This window comes from Rhea americana, unplaced genomic scaffold, assembly GCF_003343005.1.
Source record: "Rhea americana isolate MKP2758 unplaced genomic scaffold, rheAme1 scaffold_112, whole genome shotgun sequence".
Classification (NCBI taxonomy): Eukaryota; Metazoa; Chordata; class Aves; order Rheiformes; family Rheidae; genus Rhea; species Rhea americana.
In genome coordinates this window covers 292,129-315,692 of record NW_028185173.1, presented here as the reverse complement: position 1 = coordinate 315,692, position 23,564 = coordinate 292,129, and the positions used below count along the sequence as shown (strand labels likewise).

The 23,564-nt window shown below is 36.0% G+C and overlaps 1 protein-coding gene across 10 annotated transcripts in view; it reads left to right on the top strand.

The window, feature by feature from the left end:
* The window catches only part of LOC146600868 (histone deacetylase 9), a 307,621-nt gene that overhangs the window by 54,534 nt on the left and 229,523 nt on the right, over positions 1-23,564 (top strand). For 2 of the 10 annotated variants that reach the window (XM_085316241.1, XM_085316208.1), the window contains exon 3: positions 8,432-8,518. The exons of 7 other annotated variants lie outside the window; for them this stretch is intronic. The gene's annotated coding sequence lies outside the window, so the exon portion shown is untranslated. Of the gene's footprint in view, positions 1-4,301; positions 4,426-8,431; positions 8,519-23,564 lie in introns of those variants that run through there. One more of the 10 variants, XM_085316226.1, reaches the window with a different exon arrangement.

The window sequence follows — 23,564 nt, the reverse complement described above, 5'->3', positions numbered from 1 at the left end:
GTGTCTAGATAATCAAGAAAAAAACCCTCTCTGCAGTTAGCAGTGTTCTTTTTACATGAGAGAACAACAATGTGGAAGATGCTTATGATCTCCTGCAAGGTTGCAAAGGTATTTTATTCCTGGGTGGTTTTACTCATCAGATAGCTGATTCTTTTCAAACACTTACTAATTAATTCAGTGTTGAGATTCATGGTKGTGTGTCTCTCTTAATGTGGGGAGGGAGAGGGAGAAGAGGGGATGCAGCTGCCTCTAATGTAGGAGAGAAGCCTGCTGACACAACACTTTGACCAGAGGAACTACGCACTTTTGAAAGCCATGAAGGTGAGGCTGCAGTTTGAGAAGTGACTTTTTTCAATGACGGTGCCCAAATAAGCAGCTCTTGTGACTACCTGCCAGTGGTTGCCACTCTTCACATTGATTCCTCAGCTATACCAGATGTATTTCTGTGTGTGGCCAGATTTGGGAACTGATCCAGGCTCAACTGATCCCAAGAAAAAAATGAGTTATTTTTAGCTTGGGTTGGTTCCTTAGTGTGGCTTACTACATGGCCACACAAACAATGGTATTGGCAAGGTGCAAAAGAATACAGAAGAGAAACAAGTGTTTAACTCATACTACATTTGTAAAAAAAGCTTGTGAGTAATCTTTGAGAGAAAACATGATCAGTCTCCAGAGCACTAGGATTACTTAGGTCTCTCTAACCTGGAGAGAAATACTAAGAACTTAATGCATATTCACTTCTACTGCTTATTCCTGACTTCCAACTGTTAAGATTTCCTAGTCCTGTCCAGGTAGAATTTGGAGGCTCAGTGGAAATTTTCATTCTTCAGCTCTATTCGTAGCTAAAACAAAAGACCAGAAAATTCACAACATTTGTCGTACCACTTTTAAAGTGATATTTCAGTATCTGTCCATCAGGCTTCTTCCATATTTATACCACACAAAGCAATTAAAGTGAAACATGCTTTCTTGAAAGATCATGCAAATCTTATTTTCACATGTGAATTTATAATATCTATATATTTTGTAATGGTCTAATGATCTTTCATTAGATTAGCTATATAAATGTTGACTATGTTGAATACCCCCAAAAAGGCATTGCCAACTTTTAATTTTTTTTCCACCCACACACCACCTCCTCATTTTGTCTCCAGCAGCCCAGATGTGTTTCTGCAGAATAGGTGTTTCTACAGTGATAATTATAACACTTACAACAGGTAATTTGCAGATTAGGTAACTCACAAAAAGCAGGACTATTTTGTAGCACCTTAATTTTGAAGCTGGTGATGATTTCAAACTTAATTACAAAGCCTGAAATGTTATAGCGTATAGCATCTCTTAAGTAGAAATTGAATTAATTACTGCTTTGTAGCATTTAGCAAATGAAGGTCAGGGGGACCTCAAGATACCATTTTAGTTTTGGGGGTCAGTCCTTATTTAAGACGATGTTGCATGCTGTACGTCCTGTGGGATGAATCCAAGTCCTGGAGAACCAGTGGAACTCACGGTTTGAACTTGCTTCAGGGCATCGTTTAAAAACATTTGATCTCCTTGAAGTGATTAGACAAACACCTATCTTAAAAACTGACAGTAAAATGGATTACATAATCCCGCTTTATGACCAGTTTCAATGTGTGATTATCCTTAGAAATGCAAGATTTTTATTTCTTCTATTTATATTTCTACTACTTTTATGTATAATATTGCTTTTTATAAATGCAAGATTTGTAGTCTCTGAGAATTTTGTTTAAAATTTGACTTGGTCTGAAATAGGCCAGCATGAAAGATCTCATTGGGGACTGTTGCTCACACTTGGCAGAGGAAGAGGATTTTGAAAGTCCTATAATACCCTAGATTGTGCATATTCTTACTGAAATCAAGTTTTGACACAGCCTGACAGAAATGTAGTAGCTGAACAGCTGTCAGAGGTCTAGGGGGAAATGCCTAATTTTGGTGAGACTGTGGTCTTTGGGGCTGTGTTGTGTGGCCCTGGTGATGCGTGCCCTGAGGTCTGTTCCAGAGTTAGGGTTCCTGTAGGTTTTGGCTCTTGGCTGGGAATTGTGGCAGAAAGAAAGGTGACCTGATGGCTACCACAACATGGTATGTTTTGAGTTGAAGTTTTGGGCTTCACACACTGGCAGTTTCTGACAAAACAAAGTATCAGGCCATTCTAGCCATTTTAGTTAGAAATATTTCTGAATTCCTATCCTAAATCACTACCATCCTTCCCTCCACCCCACCTTGTTCAACATGTTTTTACTAGGATGATACTTGTGTTTTTTTTCAGTGTGCTCTTTACTAGGTTGTACAAATCCTTTAACTTTTTCTCATAAATGATACTTTAAAAATTCATACTATTTGCAGTTTTCTCCTTTATATTCTTAGCTTGCCACCTAAAACCGTATATTATTTCCCAGGTGATGGTACTGAGAATGCGATATTTACCTAACATCTCCTGAACTTCTCTAATATACTCTTACGCTAGTCTCCAAAACACTCGTAGTGTTATTCTGGAAAGAGAAATGTCTGGTTTTGAACAGCTTTCAGCTGTTGATTTCTGCAATTTTTAGGGCAATTTACTGCAGAGTGGGGATGAGGGTTATTGTTACTCAGCTTCTACTCATTGTTTTATTTTTCTGCTTTTTGTTTATAGTTTTTTGCTTTCTTCTCAAAACGTATTACTTTACATTTGCCTTTGCCTCTTTTCATCTTATATATTTCAGGTTTTTTCTCCGGTTTATTAAAATCACTTAGAATTCTAATCCTCTTTTTTTAAAGTCCTTGCAACTCCCCCAACTTACTTTTATCTGGAAATTTTATATATTCTTTTGTTCAGTCATTCAGTTGTTCTTTAAGCCACACAAGCATTGTTCATAACTRGTTCATTTGAGACAACTTTTATCATTCCGGAAGTTACCAGGTATAAGGTTATCTAAAGAGTTGCTTATACTAAGAAATTTAATTTCTTGATAGTATCACTCCAAATCTGGGCTTTGTCTGACCTTGGTACTCGAGTTGCTATTATTCAGAAAGTGTATGTAGAAGGTAAAAATTGAAAGGGAAAATTCTTTTATACAGTAGAAATGCCCAGAAATAAAACTGTGCAAGTGATTATTTTGTATTAATCTCTCACTGCTTAATAAACTTTCATTTGTAGATATGCAGATGTACTCTCAGCTGTCTGGATTGTGGATTAACCTGGTTCTACTCTACTCAACACTTGACTGTATGACATTGCCACGGAATAAGTAATCACCTGGCTTCTCTCTACCTACTGCTGTTAAAGACTGTATCTGTCCTCTCCAGAAATATGTTCCCACATTTTTTCAAAGTTGAAAGTCCTTATCATCAATTTATGGATGTTTTATATTATCTGTATTCTTGGTTCTTCCTACACTGTCATGGAGAATGATTTTGTGTGAGTGGAAGATTTAAGGATTATTGTTCTGGAGAGAGGTAGAGAATAAGGTTTTCTCTAAGTATGGAGATCTGCTACTTAACTGTGTATGCTCTGTGTTCGCTTGCTAATCAGGGAGAGGCAAAAAAGCGAAACATTGCGGGAAGCAGGCAGTGCCCAAACTCTGGAACATTAGCAATCCTTTGCTTAGAACATACAGCTCGTGCTCTGTCTTGATTTAACCAGATCCCCTTGTGAAGAACAGAGGGAGTTCAGTCTGAATTATGACACCAGTACTATACTTCCAGAGAAGCTATTTAGTGGGAAGAAGCATAGCAGAACCCCTGCTATAAAAAATTCGGGGGGAGGGGGAGCTAGCCAGCTAATCTGTATTTTGAGAGAGTACTGTAGTCTTAGGGTGACGCACTGACCCAACTGAAGTCCATAGCAGAGCTCCTGTTGATTGCACTAGAGAAAGAATTTCATTTTACCCTGCAATAAAGGCCAGCTCACAATATGCACACTTTAAGTTGCATAAAGAGAAAAAACATCAAATATTTTTCACAGCTTCCCCTAAAGTGCCTGTAGTTGTTCCTCTAACCTTGGAGTACACCTGTAGTGAGGTCAAGTGAATACAGCTCACTTAAATATCCCCAATTTAGCTTTCAAAAATTGCTGTGGATACAGACAGCACTATTATATTGCTCAAAAGCTGCCTTAGATCCTAGGTAAATCTCCTTTTTCCTGTCTCAAAATAGTTCAGCAGTTACCCTGGACAAGCTTTTGTGGAGCTAAAACAGGAAAATCCTGAAATAACCACTGAGTGCTTTAGCTCKTCTGTTCAGCTCTGTCACAAAGAGTAGAAGCAGAGAGAGATAACTATCCAAAACCTAACTCTGGGAGCACGCCCTCTCTAAAACCACTAGTAGCTCCCTCTGCCAACCCATGCTGGCTGATGCAGCTGCCTGCTTTTCTTTGGAAGAGTTAGGGATCAGAGGCGTAAGTGTACTATCACTTACATGTGCTCTGTACGTGTACTATGCGCTATAGTCTATGCAAAATGGAATTGGTATTTTAAAATTGCYGTGTGATTTAGCTTTAATGTTAGCTGTGTTTAATGTAGTTAGTTAGTGGTATTTTTTTTTGTTTGTTTTTCCAGATGTATGTTGTTGTTTAAGTCTGTACCATGGAATGAAAAAACATAGAACTGAAAAAGAATGTTCTCATTTGAATCTTTTTCTGGTGTGGGGATTTAATATTCTTGTGAAAGAGAAGGTTTGATGATAGAGGAAGGACCTGCCATTTTAAAGTCAAAAACCGTGTGTAAACCATGCATGTACATAAATTTCTGCAAATAGGTCTGCTAATACTTCCTAAACTTCCAACATCCTCTGTTTTTACAGTTCCAGGGTTTTAAGAGAACCTGTCAGTCATTCTGAACTACACATTGTTTTTCTTCTTATGTTAACGTGCTTAGGTGACGGAGACAGTATTTATGCTACCTTATATATGTGACTGTATAATGTACAAGGTCAAGCTGTCTGGGCAATCTGTAGATTCCGTATAGAAAAAGAGACTTTCTGAGGAAGGATGGGACAGGACGTATGAACTCTGCTGCTAGGACAGTCCCCCAAACCACTTTCATTACTCAAGTAAATCAGTCTGTTGTCTAGCAACTTGTCCTCCTCCCTGGCATTCAGGTTCTCCAGAGACACTTTCTTCAGTTCCGTAAAAAGCCAGAAAGTGGACAAGTCCTTTTTAATTAGTACATATGATATTTTATGCAACCATCCATCTATGTTATGCAGTGACTGTGCCACAAGAATTGCACAAAGCTTTTCTTAACTGTAGGCGGTTGTTCATTTATTAATGTAAACACCATGTGCCTTGGATGTGTGAGCCCTAAAAATAAACTTGCAGAGATAAAAATAGATCTCTGAGAGTACTGAGATGCAGCTTAATCAGAACCAGCTGCAAGCTGTCTAGAAAATGTAAGTTATATGAGCCAGATGGCTTTTGCCCTTTTTGCTTTAGACAGCATATAATTTGGGTAACTGCAGCTACAGTGATGTATTTTCCTAGTCAAACTGTTTGATAAACATATTTGTTTAGAACAGACAGTTCCAATTAGAGAACTAGTAAAATGTTAATTTATTTTAATATTTCTCCACATAGTTAAGCCAAAAAGAAGATTACATAATGCTGAATTCAAAGGCATGCCCAATAACTGCTCAGAGCTATATTTGGTAGGAATTAGATAATGACCATGCATTTTTTATACCACAGTGCTTTTGTTCTGTGATGAGTCCCACTGAAATCAATGAAAGAATGTTTTAAATGAAWTCAATGGCATGATGATCAATGGGCTTTTCTCTAGAGGTAGTTTGCAGGAGTTAAGAACCATGCAAAATACGAGAAATGTGTCATAAAGATAGCCTGGCAAGTGTACATCAAAACAAAAGCCCGTGTTATTTCAGGCAGGGATCTTTGCAGCATTTTTGCTTAGCTAATAATATTGAAGTCCAGACCTCTTCCAGGGCTTTCCACGTTCCACAAGTCACTCGCCTGTTCTTAGGGACCTGCCTTCAGCCTGGATTTAGGAGTTTAAGTTACTAGTCCAGGATGAGAGAAGCTAAAGCTCAAGTCTACTTTATTAGATCTGGAGCAATCCAAGATGGGAATTCTGCTCTGAATGAAGGTCCTTAGTGGGACTTTCGTAGCCCAGAGTATCATCCTAATTCCCTATTTGTAAGGTGTACTAATCTCCTGCTGGGAAAAATCTAAGATGAAATGGACAGTCTCTAGGCATCTTGAGCAATGTGCTTATAAATCACATTTCAATATAGTACTTATCTAACTAGTCTCAATATGATGATAGTGTCAAATACTCGGAGAAGGAATGTATTTCAAGAAATGAAGTCTCTTAGAACTTAGCCTAACAAAAGCTGAGCTGTACAAAACTGAAGGGCAGTGATCGTATTTGTAAGCCATGCTGTCAGATGACCACAGTTGTGCAGAAGATCCAGAAATGGATCTTAAATTAAACAAAAATCTTTGAAAACAAGCACTAATTAAGGTGCTTACTCCACAGGCAKCTGATACAAATTACATATAGCTGGAATAAACAGTCATAATTCATGATTATATATCTCCATATCCTTCTTCCATCAGTTTCTTATACTTTTTATAACTGGATTTAGTTAGGGTCTTGATTTCTTTATATTATCCCTTTTTTTGTCTTGTCTTTATTTTAATTAAATGAATAATTATGTTTTCTCAATGAAATACCTTTTAATGAGATTTCATTCAAGCTCTGTAAAGCTTTCTTTATATACAGCAAAAACTTCTTTTCCTGCTTCATCCATTGCCCCCAAATCCTCAACTTCAATATCTTCCACACATGTTGTCATCATTTCACAAACTGAGGCCTCCTGTGGGAAATCATGCAGAAATTCCAACTTATATCTAAAGTTAGCATCAGGCCCAGAACTGAGCTAAGTGATGGTTGGGTACGATTTGTTTTGTTATGATTTTAAAGGCTTATACTTAAATGTGTCTGCAATGCAAAGCTGTCTGAATTTTGTAATGTGGCATTCTGACATTTAATTCTTTTGCACTTGCCATGCCGGTGAGTCATTAGGTATTTGAACTGCTGGAAGTAGATTAATCAGTCTTTTTGTGGCCTGTAAATTTTTTATACAAATTGATGACAAGCACAATTTTAGGTTACAAGCTTTATGGAAACATTTCAGTATGAAAATAGCTTTCAAAAGTGCTTTAAAAATGTATTAATTTACTTTTTTTTTTTTTTTTTTTTTTTTTTTTTTTTTAATGCACTTATTTGGCCTGTTTGATCATTGGCTGAAACAACTAGTGATTTAAGAACTTGCAAATCTGTCCTTGCCTGAACATGATTGCAAGTTCAATTTACAAGTGGATGGATCTTAAAATAGTAACACTTGTAGTCAGATTCTAAGATGTTTTAGGTAGAAATCAAATTATGTGAATTTATTAGTTTTTGACAGGAGAAGTGATAAAGCTGTGCAGATGAATTTTTAAGTAGCTGTATACATGACATGCAGTCTTAAACTGACGAGTGTCTGGATTTAGATCATCCCAGCTGTAGGAAAAGCTCTCTGATGATTTGATTGCTCCAGGCTTTTTCATTTAAATATTTTGTCAGTGACCTAAAAATGGTTCCCAGTGTATTTACTATAGGATAATTATGGCCCACTCCTAAATAGGAGGGCAAGAGAGGAAGGGGAAATGAGATCCCTTGAGCTCTTACGTTGGGATATCAGCATTTCCTTTATTAAGAATCTGGCAGAGGAGAGAAATAATGGATTGCATATCTACTGCTTATCTCTCTTTCCCATTCACCTAATGAGAAGATTAATATCAGRCAGAAATCTGCCTTTACCCCGATTGTGCTGCTCTGCACAGTCCTACAGAAGAGGAAGCATGCTGCACACCAGTAAAGAGATTCGCAGTAAATCATTGTGATGCAGGAGCTGGTTAATTTTAAAGGAAGGAAGAGTAACAAGGGAGGATTGTGATATGGTTTAGATTTGGCAGTTGAACCTTAACCTTTCAAAATTCAGGTAACTTTCTTTTTGAATGCCATGTAAAATATCTAAATATTTTGTGTAAAAGATGTTACAACAAAGAAGTTACTCATTCCAGTGTTTTTTCACATATGTTCTTGCTGAAACAACTTAATTTCATTATAGTTTAGAAATAATTCTAGGTCAAATTGGTTCTTAATCACTTTTGTTTAAATTTAGGTCTAAAGCTGATCATATTAGGTGCAGACTGAAAAGATTTTGGCAGAGAACTGTGCTGTCTGTAATCAGTCTTCAGCTGCGTGCTAGTTTCTCTCTGCTAGAGATCTCTGAGCATGGGAATACATTGACTGTCTTGTCTGAATACACCTGGTAATCCATTACAGCAATCAGATTACTATTGATAATTTAAATATGAGGCCTTTGCTAATCTGGTACATTTTGACTGAAGTGCCTTTGGAAACTTTTGCAGGAGCAGCTCAACAGGCAGACAGACCTTCAGGAGAGGAAATTTTTAGAAGGCAATGCTGAGGAGCAACTGAGGACAGGCTACTAGGAGGTAGCGTTGCCGTTGTTTGATGGCTTTGCGCAACTTTTTGCAGTGTGTGCATGTGCACCATAAGATTTCTTTTGTGCAGACTATTAAGTTATTTGAATTAAATGAACTCACTACCAAGTTTCAGAGATTATGGGTTTGCCTACTGAGAAGTGCTTGATATCTTCAAGTATTTTGATACCTCYTTGTTGCAGGCTGCCTTGAGGCAGCCTCAACTTTCTTAGTGTTTAAATGGCTGTTTTTCAGGCATAGCTTCAACAGAGAAAACGAAGCTGAAGCTGAGGGGGCTGAGCCATGGTCATGCCAGTGGGTAGGTCACATCTGTAGGCCTCCAGATTTAGAACAGAACTCTGTTCATCCATGTTTCTTTCTAGGTGYGTATGTGAGGCATGAGAAATATTATAAGCAACACAATCTTGGCATTCCCTGAAGGCAGAGAATAATARTAAAAAAGCATACTTTACTACCTGCTTGAATTTGTAAATGGAACTATATTCCCCATATTTCTTTGTTATGTTTAAGAGAATAGTTTATGCCAYTACATAGATGAGAAAAGAGGGTTAAACATTGCAAGTAGCAAAATAGCCATAGATTTCACACTGTGCATTAGCTCTTTCTAAGGATAAAAATCTGTGTTTTTTGAAAATGTTAAATTTATTTCCTATTTAAAAATATGGACGAGTGCCTGGATATTTTGGCTGTTAATAGACTTAACTGGAAATATCCCTGTGATTTCTTTTAATACTAGACTAAAAATATAGCTTTATCCCCACTTATAATAATACCAGGAAAGTGAAAATATGCTTTATTCTAAAAATAATCCCAAATTCTAATAATTTAAATGAAATTGCCCCCTTTTTAAAACAAATATTAAGTAGAAAATAGAAGGAATTGTAAAGGCTAGTACTTTTTATAAGACGGCCTTACTACATTTCAATGTATGTTGTTAAAACCAGACAGGTTTTTCTGCATGATATCGTTTCCAAGATCTTTGGGCTTGTTTATGTATGGACACTCAAGAAAATTAATCCACATTAACTAGAATTATGAATTGAAGTAGACTAGTTAAATTGCATAAAATCCTTATTCAGCAYGCACTCAAAATTACAGCAGCCTTAATTTAATTTATCCTAGTTTGTTTTGGAAGTGAATTAAGCTGCATGGAATTAACTTAATCCTGATCGAGTATCCTTACTTCAGTTTAACTGGTTTAACTTCTTTAAAAATAAATCTGGATTGTTTTCATGTATTTTTATATTCCTCAGAATTTTTTATTAAGACACAAGYTCTAAAAATGCTGTTGTGCATGTTGTTTTCTCTTTTAAAATCACTGTGCTACAGTAAACATAATCATTTATTATTTTTGATCCAAATTTGGCTCTTATTCATGTCTCCAGAAATCCACAGTACCATCATACTGAAATCAGTAAAAATTCTCAAACCATGACGTAGTATGATTGAAAAATTGTCCAAAGCCACTTCAGCTGATTATTTATAATCCACATAAAGCAGTCTGTGAGTATGGTTAAGAGCTGCTGAGCCCATCTGTGTTCTGGCAAGTGGAAGTAGAGCCACGGCTGCGCTTCCCTTGGACATCGGCTTGCTGGCCAGGGCAGTACTCTGAAGCAAGCCTTGTTCACCCTTTTACCAGGCATGGCCAGCACAGGGTTTCTGGGTTTTCCCACTGAGCTGTGTCATTTGGACTGTAAGAGATGTGGCTACTTATTTTCTATTTCCCAAAGAGAATCTTGTTTGAATTGCATAGTCCTCCCCAATGTGTTTAATGAAAATGATTTATGCATTTTCCAGTTCCATTCACAGACATCACAGGAACTCCATGTTTCCAGGCCCTGGGGGAGTACATGTGGTAGAGATTCCTGAAGTCATTCCCTGTTGAAAGTTGATGTCCTCTGTTAAACTACTTTTTTTTTTTCCCCCACAGACTAGATACGTGAAATACGTTGGGCTTTTCTGTTTGTTTGTGTTTTAAAGCTAACACTTCTGTTGAACTGTTTCTAAAACCAAGATCGTTTCACAGCTCTGTTGGCAGTTCTGGTGCTGGTTGAACCAGCGCAACTGAGGGAGTGGGAGCGTTGAGTAGTTCCTGGGGAGCAACAGGTTGCTGGGAACGGTAGGGAGAAGTGAGTCTCCGAAGTCAGATCTACCATTGGTGGAGCAGTAAGCTGGAACTGCAGCTTTAGTCTTTTCTTGCAAATGTACCCAGGTGCCACTACCAGTATTTATATTCATTCCATTCAGACCTGCTTTCTTTCATCGTGTTTGGACCAGTCTAGGGTACAAGCAGGTGAATGTTGTGATACGATTTTAACACGTTCTCTTAAGTTCTTTTTATACTGCACTGCCGTATTAGGCCTTTCAAAAACAATATTGTCGTGTCACACCCGATCTTAAACGTGACTCTTAAAGCCATTTTGGCTTTAGAAGATGGTAAAAGTGGGATTTGGCATTCCCTCCGGCCTACTCAGTATTTGTGAGGGAGAGGATCCATTGTTATCTGTTGAAGATTAATGGCCAGAAGCTAGATGAAGTTGAAATGAGCTCGTCTCAGCCTAGTTCTTAGAAAAGACGAGAGATTTTTATATTATTTGGTAGTACGTCCAGAAAAGGTAAATCTCCGCAGTAAATCTTTTAAAGTGTATTATTATCTGGTTGCTTTTTTCTAGCCTTCTGCACAATGTTTAAAGCGATGCTATCATGTTGTACTGTGTTCTATAAAAATTTAAGTCTGTCTCTTTTTATATTTGAACAAATGTTTATCTTACAGCAGAGTTTGAAGGATTTCCATGTCATTTGCAATGTTAATCAGCCACAGTGAATTAAAATTATCAAAAAAGAAGAAAAAAGATCTATAAAGTTAAATAAATAAAACATTTTAAATAAAATTAGAGTGGACATGTAGCCTTTAATTAATATCCAAAGTAATCAATTTTGGAGTCAATTTTTTTAATGTGAGACTATTTGAAATATAAATTATTTAAGTAATAATAATTTCCTCTATACTGTTTAATATTGTTAAATATTTTAAATAACAAAATGCCTAAAGACATAAGAGCACATTAYTTTTACTTTTATTTTTTATTTTATGTTACTTCTATATATCTAGGGATTATGATAGAAATAGAAGAGAAAAGGGTCCTCTCTTTCTTGGTCTTTTTCATATTTATGCTAAATATTTAAAATTTCAGTAGTTTTATTTTGATGAATATCTAGATAATTTCATTAACTGTGATAGTTTTCATGAACAAATTCACTGTGTGTATATTCTGCATTAGTTTTAGTGCTATACCTGATTATAAGTGCATGCTCTTCAACTCTCCTATGCATATATAAAGGTTAAAATGTTTGGGTAAGTACGTATTCATTCCTCTCAGGTAGAAGTAAAGTACTTGATACATCCTATAGAACTGTTCCCAGTATTTACATATAAAAGCTTTGGGAGGTGGGAGAAAGATGGAAAAAGAGGGGGAGAGAGAGAGGAAAAAAAAAGACGTTTGTGCGTGATTCAAGGCCTTCTCAGCCTTAAGTAACAGCAAGACATACTAGCTTCTGTCATCTTTCTTACAGTAAAAATACTATCATTAGTATTATTTTTTACTACCTTACATTTTTGCATACTGAACTTTTGGATGAAAGAACAGTATTACTTTGCAGAATTTTCTGATATCAGTTTGAAAATTATTGTTGCTACTCTCTGATTTAAAGGCAATGTGACCTCTGTTAGTGCTTATCTGATGAACTACATCCTTTGAATGTCTATTTTCTGAGCTGTCAGGCTAATGCTTTTCTCAATTCCCCCCCCTACACACTCCATGTCATAATAATTATATTTAAGTCTCATGGCAATCTTCTATGCTCAGTATATGTTCAAAAGATTTATTTGCATTTCTATCTTGAATAAATTAAAATAATTCTGTTGGAAATGGCTTCATAGGACTTGAGTTTCCATATCTTTTAATTCCTGCTCATTTTTTTTTTCTAAGCTACTGAAAAAGTTAACAATTTAGAGGTAAAAGAAATGCAAATACTTCTTGTAAATACCTTAGAAAATCTCTTGGATGCATGAAGGGGTAAGATTACGTATTAATTTTAAAGAATTTTCAAGTATTCCTAATAATAGCTCAAAATTCTGAATTTTGGTTCACTATCATTTTATTTTTCATTGATAGTTTTTCTACTCAAAAAATGCAAGGTTTGCACAAGCTAACAGCATCAATATTTTTTTTATTACGGCAGGCTGAATATTAACATATGAGAAGTTAGTTTTTTGTAGATGGAAAACAAAATCTAGTTTGTGATATAAAAAGATACACTCAAAATGAAGATACTCAGATTTTACCAGTAAACGTGATATTAAAACTGCTAATATTTCTTTGCATTTCAAACTAGTATTTTTCAGTATCTGTTAAATTGTTAATAATTGACAAGTCCTTAGGTTATTCCATTGTGAATGCAGGACTGTGAGAAAGACTGCATCTGTTAATAGACAATATTAATTTTCTGAAGTATTTCTTTAAAAATATATGCAAAGTAATACCACATATTCTGGGCTTGCAGCTCTTTATGGTTTAGCAGACAATAATATGTGACACAGGAATTGAACAGCACATATTTTATACAGATAGTTATATAAAGATTCTCATCCACAGAACAGTTCCTTTTCATAGTAGGTCAAATGATGATCCTGAATGATCAAATGATCCTGAACTGTTGCTTTTTCAAGGAAAATTTTTCTGATGTGAGAGCAGTACATCAAAATTACAAATGCATAGCAGAGCTTGACAACAAACGTGCTGGGGATGAGCTGCAGGAAAACAGAAGTACACATAGATATTTAAGTTGAAGAATGGTTCAAATATTGTAGTAGACATCATTCACTGATAATMCAAATGCATGGAATTAGCTGCTGAGATATTTCAGTTTAGTGTTGGCCCAACTAATGCTGTAGGTGAAACTTTATGTTTGCAGTTGGTATGAGTAAGCACAGTAATGTTGACTGCCAGTGGAACTGGGCTGATTCAGCGCAGTGAGGAAACTGACTCCCCCCCCCCGCTCTGTGCTGGATAAAGCAGCAGAGATTAGAGTAACAGAAGTGAGGACACCTGGCTAAATAGGATGCGCTCAGGAAAAGATGACATGACTTTAATGGAAACTTTTAAACGGTTCAGCTATCATGCGGATGAAGGTGGGTAGTATAGTCTATTTGTGTTTTAGGAGGCTTTTCTGAAATACACCATTAAAAGCTTTTAATGAAACTAAGGCTAAATTAGTGTGTGAGAGAAAGTCATGGTATGGGTGGGATTCATGGGAAAGAAAACTGCTTAAAAGCTAGGAAATAAATAGAAGTAATGGTCACTTGTAGTAGATACTGAAGGTCRCTAAAAGAATCTTTCAGGGATCTTTTCTGGGACCTGTGCTCTTCAGCATTTTGTAATTCCMCTTAGAAGAGAATAAGCTGTAAAATAGGAAAGTTTTGCAAGTAATACTGAGCAGTTTAGGTTAGTAAGAATGAAAAACAGCTGTGRAAAACCTTTTGAGTTTAGTGGAGCAATATAGTGGCAAATACAATTTAACATAAGTAAATATAAAATGATGCATGTGAGGAAAAGCAATGGTAACTTTACAAATGAAGTGTTGGGCTCCCCRGTGATCCTGATCATTCACATGTGAGATCTCAAGGCTGTAATACGCCAGTGAAAATAACTTATAAGTAGCACTCAGAAAAGCACGTTAAATGTTTGGAATTATTAGGAAAGGAATAGAAAACAAAACTGGCAACATTATTATGCCCCTGCATAAACCTGGGTTTTCTCACACCTTGAAACAGTGTGCAGCTTTATTCCTTTCATCTCAGAGAAGGTTTAGTAGAACTTGAAGTAATTCAATTAAGGCAAGAAGATGATCTGAATTATTGAAGGGCTTCCGTATGAGGAAAGAGAAGGTTTGGAAGAAGTCTGCAAAATCATAAATAGCATAAGAGATGGCTGATGTAGGTTAGTTGTCCTCTGTCTCTTCCAGAAGAACTAAAAGATATCAAATTAAGCTAGCAGAAGCTAGGTTGAAACTGAACACAGTTGTTCTTTGTAGGCATCAGTGATGAAATGGCTTACCAAGGACATCACCWGTGCAAAAATTGTTAACTAGGTTCAAGGATTGACTAGATAAATACATTAAGAGAAATCCATTAAAGTTACTTAATCTATGGTAATCATATCTTCCTCAGAAAGTTCCTTGAGAGGAAAATATTTTGAAGTCTGGAAGAATGGTCAGGGGAGTGTCATATATGTCCTGTTCTTATTCTTCCCAATACATCTGCATGTGGCCGCTGATGAAGGCAAAATAMTGGTCTTATCTTGCCTAAAAGGCACTTTATGTTGTAGCATGTTATCTTTGTTTATTTCATAGTTTTTAAGGGCTGAGGGCTTTTGTAGTTCTTTCATGTTCAAAAACAACCAAAAATTATAATGCAAGCTCAACTCATCATTGCTGAATGGAGAGAAACAGACAAAATCATGTCAAATAATTTGAAAGCTCTCTTAGATGTACAGCTTTATTCATTCTGAATAATGAATATTTACACTAACTGAATATTAGCTCTGTCATACTGTGAACATGGACAATTTTAGACTGTGTGTAGGCTAAATTTAGGTCTAGTGTTTCTATATGGCTTTTTGTTAATTAAATGCGCTAAAACTAAATCAAGCTGTGTGATTCAAGCATGCAGACAAAGATCAGAATTTCTTAATTATTCTTCCCTGTTACTTTTTCTTGTATTACTTATTAATTTGCAGTAGGACCTACTTCAGACTACAAGATCCTTTACATGCATATAGACAAATGTTGTACTCTTTTTCTTGCTGCTTATTGTCTTGTTGGAGCTAATTTTTGGTTCGTAAAATAGTTCTTCATCAGAATACGCCCAGCAAAAAGACACTACACTGTTACAGAGGAGTTCCTTAAGTATGCATTCATGTCTGCTATTGAAAAGGATTCTGCTAGCCACCAGTACTAAAGCAGCAAAAATTGCTTGTGTAGATCTGGCTTTAGTTTTCAGTTTGTGATTTTATTGAGCTTCTGCGGAGATGGAACCTGCTAGTTTCCCAATATGCAACAGCAGATGCAGTGGTAGAGAGAGTAAGGATGTCTATGCCCCAGCAAGTGAGTCAAAGATAATGATTAAGTGATAATAGCCCTGCTGCCTTGTGCTATGAGGCAGTAATCTGACTCCCAAACAGATAAATTATGGAGATAAAGGTAGAGTTTATCTTAGAGATAGGATTTCTGATTACTAAAACAGCATGGCAGTTACTCTTTGTATTTTTCTGCTAGTTTTAAGTAAGCTGGGTAATTTACTAAACATTAGCATTGGAGTGCAGTCAAAGGTGGAAAAGCAAAAACAAAAACTCAGTCCAGATAGCCTGATGTACCTGGTGCACAACAGGACTAGAGACATGGTTTACTTCTCGGTGAGCAGAAAGCTAACTTCCTTCTTACAGCTTTTTGCATCCTGCTGAGTTGTATAACGTAGAACAGTCCTTAGTAATAATTCGTTTTCCCCCTTTCTCTTTTCCTTTGTAGCTTACAAGATAGTTAACGTTGATAGGATACTGCTGTTATAAATGTATTTGTAAAAGAATAGTTTTGTGTTGGTGTCTCTGGAACAGTTAATTGTGTATTCCCCTTCCCAGTTCTTTTAGTGCTTCCTACCTGCAAGTTACTTCCCTGACAACTCATTTCTGTCTTGACTGTTTTACTTAAATTCACAAACTATTTAGGACTATTTTTCTTAGGGTGATGATTGTATGCCCTCTCTATATAGCATATAATTGTGTGAAAATAGATTAAAAACTCAGAAATTAAGGAGTGTTAAGACACATTTAAGAGAAAATTCATAAAATTTCATAGGTTATATATTTATATTGACTGTTCTGAAGATACCCTAAGAACTAGGGTATAACTGGACTGGAGCTGTGCAACCAGAAAAATGAGACAATCATTGTATCATGAAGCAATTTCATTTGTGTCCCATTTTCAGAATTCTTGTGTCCCAAAAATTTTTTTGCAGTAGCTTTAAGCAACTTTTAAGAGCAGTGTATTTCCTCTCCAGAAAACTCCARACAAAGGGAAACTTTCTGGTTAATCAAAGGCTGGTTCTTCAAAATACACTGAAGATGTATCAGGATGGAGATTTATTAGCTTCTTCAGAGAGAAGCTGTAAGAAAAGGTTAATTACCCGTAGTCCAAAGACACAAAGTTTAGCAAGACATTTTGAAGCTTAACATTATAGAATCAGAACTCTAGATTCAAAAAAATCATTTGGGTCAAAAATAGTTTAAGATACAGAATATGTTTTTAGGTTAGAAATGATTTACAGTATAATGAAATTGTCCTTATCGTATAACAAATTCTGGGTTTTCTGGACTTTAGCAGCATTGAGTAGAACATGGATGAATGCTGTGATTGAACGGATGAGTTTTCGCATGAGTATRCATTACTTTATATGAACAAGCTGTACCAAATGTGGTCCAAAATAGTTAAATAAGATGGAAAAAAAGCATAGAGTTGGTAAGAAATGTACATATATTTAGTATAGAAAACAAATATACCTTATCTGCTAGTACTGTGTCATGCTGAATTCCTCTGCATATCTGTACGTATTTGAATCTCTTACAATGATCATAACGGAGAAATAGACTGTCAGTTTATTTTTCAGATTCCCCAGGAAACAAGCTGCTACCTCCTTTTTGAGAATAGAGGCTCTTTATTTCAATAGGATGTGTGTGGGAGAGCTATATTTTTTTARAAAAAGTATATCACAAAAATATACACAATTTATATATTTATGTGACTGCAATATATTACTTCTTGAGGTAAAACATGGCTTCTTTTTGCTGAAATCTATCTCATGTGGTTATGTTTGTTATTGGAGGGAGAGGGGGGAAAAATCCCATTGATGTGCTCATGATGACTCCTACTGCAAAAAAAGTTCTGGAAGAGGCGGCAGTATCGCAATTAGATTATCATTTGTTCACTAATTCCATCGAGTATTATACAATCATTGAATATATCTAAACCATTTGAAGTCTAAGTTGCTGTAACTGAATATATGATAGACTCAAAGACATAGAGACTTGTCAGATCTGTCAACAGTTTTGTTAGATTTGGTGGATGTTTAACATTTTTTTTTTCATCCACCTTTTGTGAGATGAACTTACAATTGGGACCACTACTATTTTTCACCCAGAAGCCTTTACAATAGCAGAAAAAGTCATTAAGGTTACCAGGAGATAGGATATGATACTGTTCCTGTTCCAAGCACTTTTGCCAGAGGGAAAATATGCAAGAACTTGTCGTTTTTCCTCTCCTCCCAGTCCACTGGGGACTGATAAACAACTGGTTTCTTTGCCGTCACTCAAAGCAAGCTCAGGTTTGGTGGAGCGGGTACAGGAGCATGCTTCATTAGGTACTCTTCCTCTGTTATTAAAGCTGTTATAAAGTAGCATGGAACCTAGCCAAAAGCCACGAAGTTTATCTGAAGTAACACTTGCAGCTTTGTGGAAGTATGTGGCTGAGTAATAGTACAAAAATAGCAAGTTATTTTGAGGAAGAGCATATGTTCTGTAACAATGAGAAATTGGTATACGGATAAAAGAAATTACGTGTCTAAATTTAAATTTCAGATGAGAAAGATCTGTGGGTTAGTGCCACAGTCTTCTATAGATGCAGTCATTAAAGGTTGTCTGATCTTTTTTTTTTCTTTTTAAAACAGTTATTTAAAGAAGCATCATCATTAATAAATTGCTCTAATGCCTTAAAGGTGCACATTTTGTAGTCTGTAACAGTACAGATAACAGGGACTCTTTATATTGGACTACATGCTGATATACAGGGTAGAACACAGTGATAATTACATGTTGTATTTTTTTTCCTACGGGAAAAGTATATTGCAGAACTATACTATTTGTGTACTATTTAAAGATGCTAACAGCCAAATGCAGCTATCTTCTGTTAGAATCAAAAATGAGGAAAATATTGGAACATGGGCTCAGGTTATTTGGGAAAGCATCTAGGTATATGTGCTTAAAGGTACTGGAAAACAATTTGGTGCAATCATTTCTGAAAAGGTAGTACAAAATTTTCCATGTTTCAGAAGATCATAGTTAGTGTTGGTTTAAAAGAAAAAGAAGAAAAAAAAGATGTAAATTGTTCTTTCATGATTAAAACCTTCCTCCAGAGAAGTTACTCAGTTGCTCTATTTCGTGGAAGAGATTAACTTACAGTATCTTTGCAATAGTGAACAAAGTGCACATTGCTGCCAAGTCCCTCAAAATCCCTTTAAACATTTTTTAAGATTCTTCTTAAACAATTAGAGATTGGCATACAAATTGGTTATACTGAAGAGCATGGCAAGAGTTGAGGAGATTAAATTACATTTAGGTTTGGAATAACTAAAAGCTCAAGCATTACCAAATGAAATCCATGTATAGCTGCTCTGTTCATCAAGTTCTACATAGTCAGTGTACAGCTTTTTTGAAAACTTCAGGAGTAATTATGTAAAATAAAATCTTTGTTAAAATTTTACTTCTCAGCAGCTACTAGGTTGAAAATATTAGATGTTATGACAGTTTCTCCAGAGCAAAATCAGTTTTCATTTGATTTAAGAGTGAAACTTATTTGCACTTCAAAACCAGAAATGGCACTTGCTGTCAGTAAGAGGGATATGAACATGCAGGACTTGCCTTTCAACAGAGGAAGAAATGTTGGCAAAAGACAGACATACAGAATTCAGGAGAGAAAGCCAAGCGGGGATTAAGCAATTCAGCTGGCAATAGGCACATAATCTCTCTGTATACTTTTTTTTAAAAAAACAAACAAACAAAGAAAAAAACCCCAATTTCTCTCTCTCTTTTTTCTTTTTCTTTTTCTTTTTTTTTTTTAGTATCATTCAGTGAATTGATTTGTGTTTGTATAAACTTATACTGTATACTGCTGTTGCTGTGGAGAAATAAAGAGTAAAAGGTTTCAAAAAAGACATAGAAAATTACTGAGAAATTAGGAGAAAAGGAGAAAGAAAGATTTTGTAAGGGAATTTCCTCCTCTATTTCATCAAATGTTTTCTCTGTAATGCTGAAAGTGTGAGAGGCAAGGTAAATACAGTAATTTTAGCTCTTGCATTTATGATTCCCTGAAAATGGGAGATCAGTTTCCTATGAGCCAGTAATGATCTCTGTGTCCAAAGTAGTGCCAAAAAAAGGAAACTGTAGGAGATAAGATACTCTTTATACTGTTAACACTTTCAYGCAGAAGTATGTATGCGGAATTTGGTGCTATTTTTTAATCATAAAAGGTAAAGTAAAAAAAAAAAAGGTTTACAATGAATTTAAGGATCTTCCTGTAGATCTGTTCCAGGGGTAATTTTTTGGCTTAGAACTGCAGTTCCTGCCTGGATTGCATACCCAGTTTTATTTTCTGTGAAAATAAGCATGCAGATAGAATGCCTGGTACACATCTCTCCCAAATACAGATTTCAGGTGCAGCCTGGAAACTTAGAAATGGTAGGTGAACAATTTGCAAAAAAGGCAGGAGAATACAAAAGTATCTCTAGCCACTACAGCCAGCTGTGAAATTTTGCAGTTATGTAGTAGTGCTATTGAGCTCTTTTGGCTAAAATAAACAGTTTAAGTATGTTCTTTTGACCATTCTCCTATTGGTTTTGAAGAAAAAGTGGAGGATATTTGTCTTTGCTAAGGGGTGACAAGTATTTTGGGGACGTTTCCTCTGTAGAGAAGTTCCTAGTACTCTATTTTACTTGTTTGTTCATGTGATGTAAAAAAAGCTCCATCCRAAACACTCTTCATTCAGTGCTTTGTGCATCCATTCCATATGTTAAAAGAATGATAAAGAGTAGTTGTAGAAACAGTCAAAGCAGCAGCACTAGTCCTTTCCCTTCCTCCCTCCCCACCCACTCTTGGAGTCTGTTATCCCCTGCACCATTTTCCCCTCCTGTACATGTAAATTTTTCATTTGTGGCAAGTCAGTGTTTTTCAAAATGATCAAAGATTTTTTTTTTATTTTTATTTTTTAAGTCACATTTTGAAGGTCTGATTTTAGATGCTTTAAAACATTGGACTGGTTTATGCATACTATAACAACACATGTATGCTGAAATATGTATGTTAAAGATTGAAATCTTAATAGAAACTGTGGGTGAATACACAAAATCATTGTGAGTTTTTCTGAAGTACTGCCACAAGTACTTTGTGTAGCAAATCTGTAACATCTTTTATGCTGTTTTTCATATTTTCAAAATATCTTCTAAAATTTAAAAGAAACTTAAAAGGGTCTAGGAAACCCATTTTAGTATTTTGACCTGATTTAAAATGTATAGTCTTGAGTGAGAAATTACATCCAAATTTGACTTATATATTCTCCTATTTTAGCTTATTTCCGTAGCTGCTCCCTCCTGCAGTAAATGTGCAGAATAAGAGAGGGCAAAATATCTCATCCTGTCTGATCTAATTTTTTTTTCTTAGTATCCTGTGACAGTCATTTTTAGCAGTTGGATCATAAACACCTCCTAATGCTTGACTTGTCTTCTTTCATACTGACAATAAAGGAAACATCTACAATATAGCATGAAGTACGAAGAGTGTATGTGGAACATATGGTGGTTAGAAGAAATGTTTTAAAAGGTGATATTGTTTCATGCTGAAATACCAGTGGACAGCTGTGAATCTGATAATTTGCACTGTATAAGCATTTTGCAAATGAGATATCATGGCATGATAGATTGAAAACCACTATGCTTTTGTCATCAGTGGTTTGGCCTTGTGCATAAGATGCTGATCTCTGTAATTCGACAGGTATATGTTAATTTTTAAAAAAGGTGTGTTAGTGTCTGAAAATGAATAATATATCTCACTTCAAGAGTTTTACTTGAAATAAGCAGTCCTTTACAACAGCTTGACATGCATTGCTTTAGTAATCTGTTTTTTAAAATGCAGCTTTGGAGAACTGGCCAGATCACATAATGAAAGCTAATAGGATGTTAGATCATAAGAAAAAGTGTTATCTAGGAAAATTAACTTGCCCTAAAAATAGATTTTGAAGTTCTAGTGCCTTCAAAGGCTTTTCACACAGTGAGAATACATGATATAGGAACAAATATCTACAAAATATGGTTTCTCTTCTGCCTGTGGAACATAAATAACATAAGAACATAGAGAACGTGAAATAATTGTTTGTGACTATCACTCATCAAGGAGGCAGTACTGAACCTTCTTGGAGCGAATCCATTGAGGAACAGCTTGAAGGGTTCATACTAGCACTGATCCAGACACAAGTTACATTTGTTTTGTGGATTCTGAAAGTACTCCTTTATTTTTCTAAAGTGAATTTTCTCCTTGTATAACATGAAAGAGGATAGAGGGATCTCATTTAAATCAGTGCTGATTGAGGTCTCCTTTGTAGGTGAGAGCTTCAGTTTCTTTATATGATAGAGACAGAGAGGTCTCCAAGTGGTCTTAGAAAGTACAGCTGGGATTGAGTCTGCTGCCTCCTGAAATATGAATAACTCTAAAGCTTCTGTTTGGAGGACCTCTCCTAACCCCATGCAGGGTTAGAACAGGCAGTGATGCCTAGACCCTAGGAACAGGGTCCTGGACAACTTGGATTGGAGATACTTGCAGGAGCACCATATTTCACTGCAATTGAGCTACTAAGCCAAATAGCACTAGCTGAGGGGCTGTGTGCATGTTGTGATGGGCAGTGTTGGCACCCTGAGCCTGAATCAGGAACTTTTCCAGTCAAGTGAATGGCTCTGGAGCAGGTGTGTACAAAAGCAGTTCARAGGTTTCCTTTGGTGCTTTAGAGTGGCAGAGCTACCTTGGAGCTCACTGTTCCTGCAAGGTGTACATTCATTTCTCCTGTCCCAAAACATTGTGGCTGTGGTTCGAGAAAAAGCTTCCAAATTTCAAAACTAGTACTTCCAAAAAATCCCGCTTTGCCAGTACCTCTGTCTTGTTCCCTCCCAACACGGCCGCAGTGTGTCCGTGTGGTGAAATGCAGGTCAGAATTGATTGATGCGCAAAAATATCCTTCCAAACTCCAAAGTTAGTGTGAGATGGATCAGTTCCTTGCTCCAGTTCACATGATCATACAAAAGTCTGTGTCAGCAAGAGTTTGTTTTGATGGCAGTACTGGCTTAGCATAGCTTTAAAGTTTATGTGACACTGCAGTGTAGTGTAAAAGGCTTTTCTTAGGCAGTGTCCCTTTTGCATTTCCAGTATCTAACGGGGCTGGGTAATCCAGTATCTAAAGGGACATTTGAGTAATGTAAAATAAAGATCAGAAAAGCTGTTTGTTTTGACTCAGTTGCAATTGGAGAGTTTGCAAATACTAGAGGCCTAACCAAAGCTTCCTCTGACATGGTGATAGATTAAAAAAAAAGTATACAAAACAAGTACTATTTTCATAGTAGTTTTTAAAAYATCAGGTATATTTTGTGATGCAGTAGGGCAGTGGAACCCCTTGATAATGTATTCATATTACCCCAAATGATGATATCCGTTACATTAGCAAAATAATTTTTTAATTTATGTCTAAAGAATTACTACTACAACAACAAAGTATTGAGCTTTACAGTGCCTTTTATTAAGTAGAGTAGGCATTACCTGGTGCAATATAAAAGTTTTCAGTATTTCAGCAGCAAAAATGAAACTAGGTTGGAGTATTACACCTGAAGGGTCTCTTTGTGGGCCTTACGGTAAAATAGTGAAACCTCTTTCTTTTGGTTAGAAAACAATGAACTTAAATRGAGTGACATTTAATTGATCTATCTGTAATCGTCTTACCATGATTCTGTCTAGTAGCTAAAGGTCAGTTTTAAAAAGAGACTTTTTAAAAAAAGTGTTTGTGTGGACAAAACATAAATAGTCTGCTCTCCCTCCACCCTCCCTTAGGCAAAGATGATATAAAGAAACAGTAAGGGAAATGAAACAAGCTGTCCATATTTGTAAAAGTTGCACTTCCT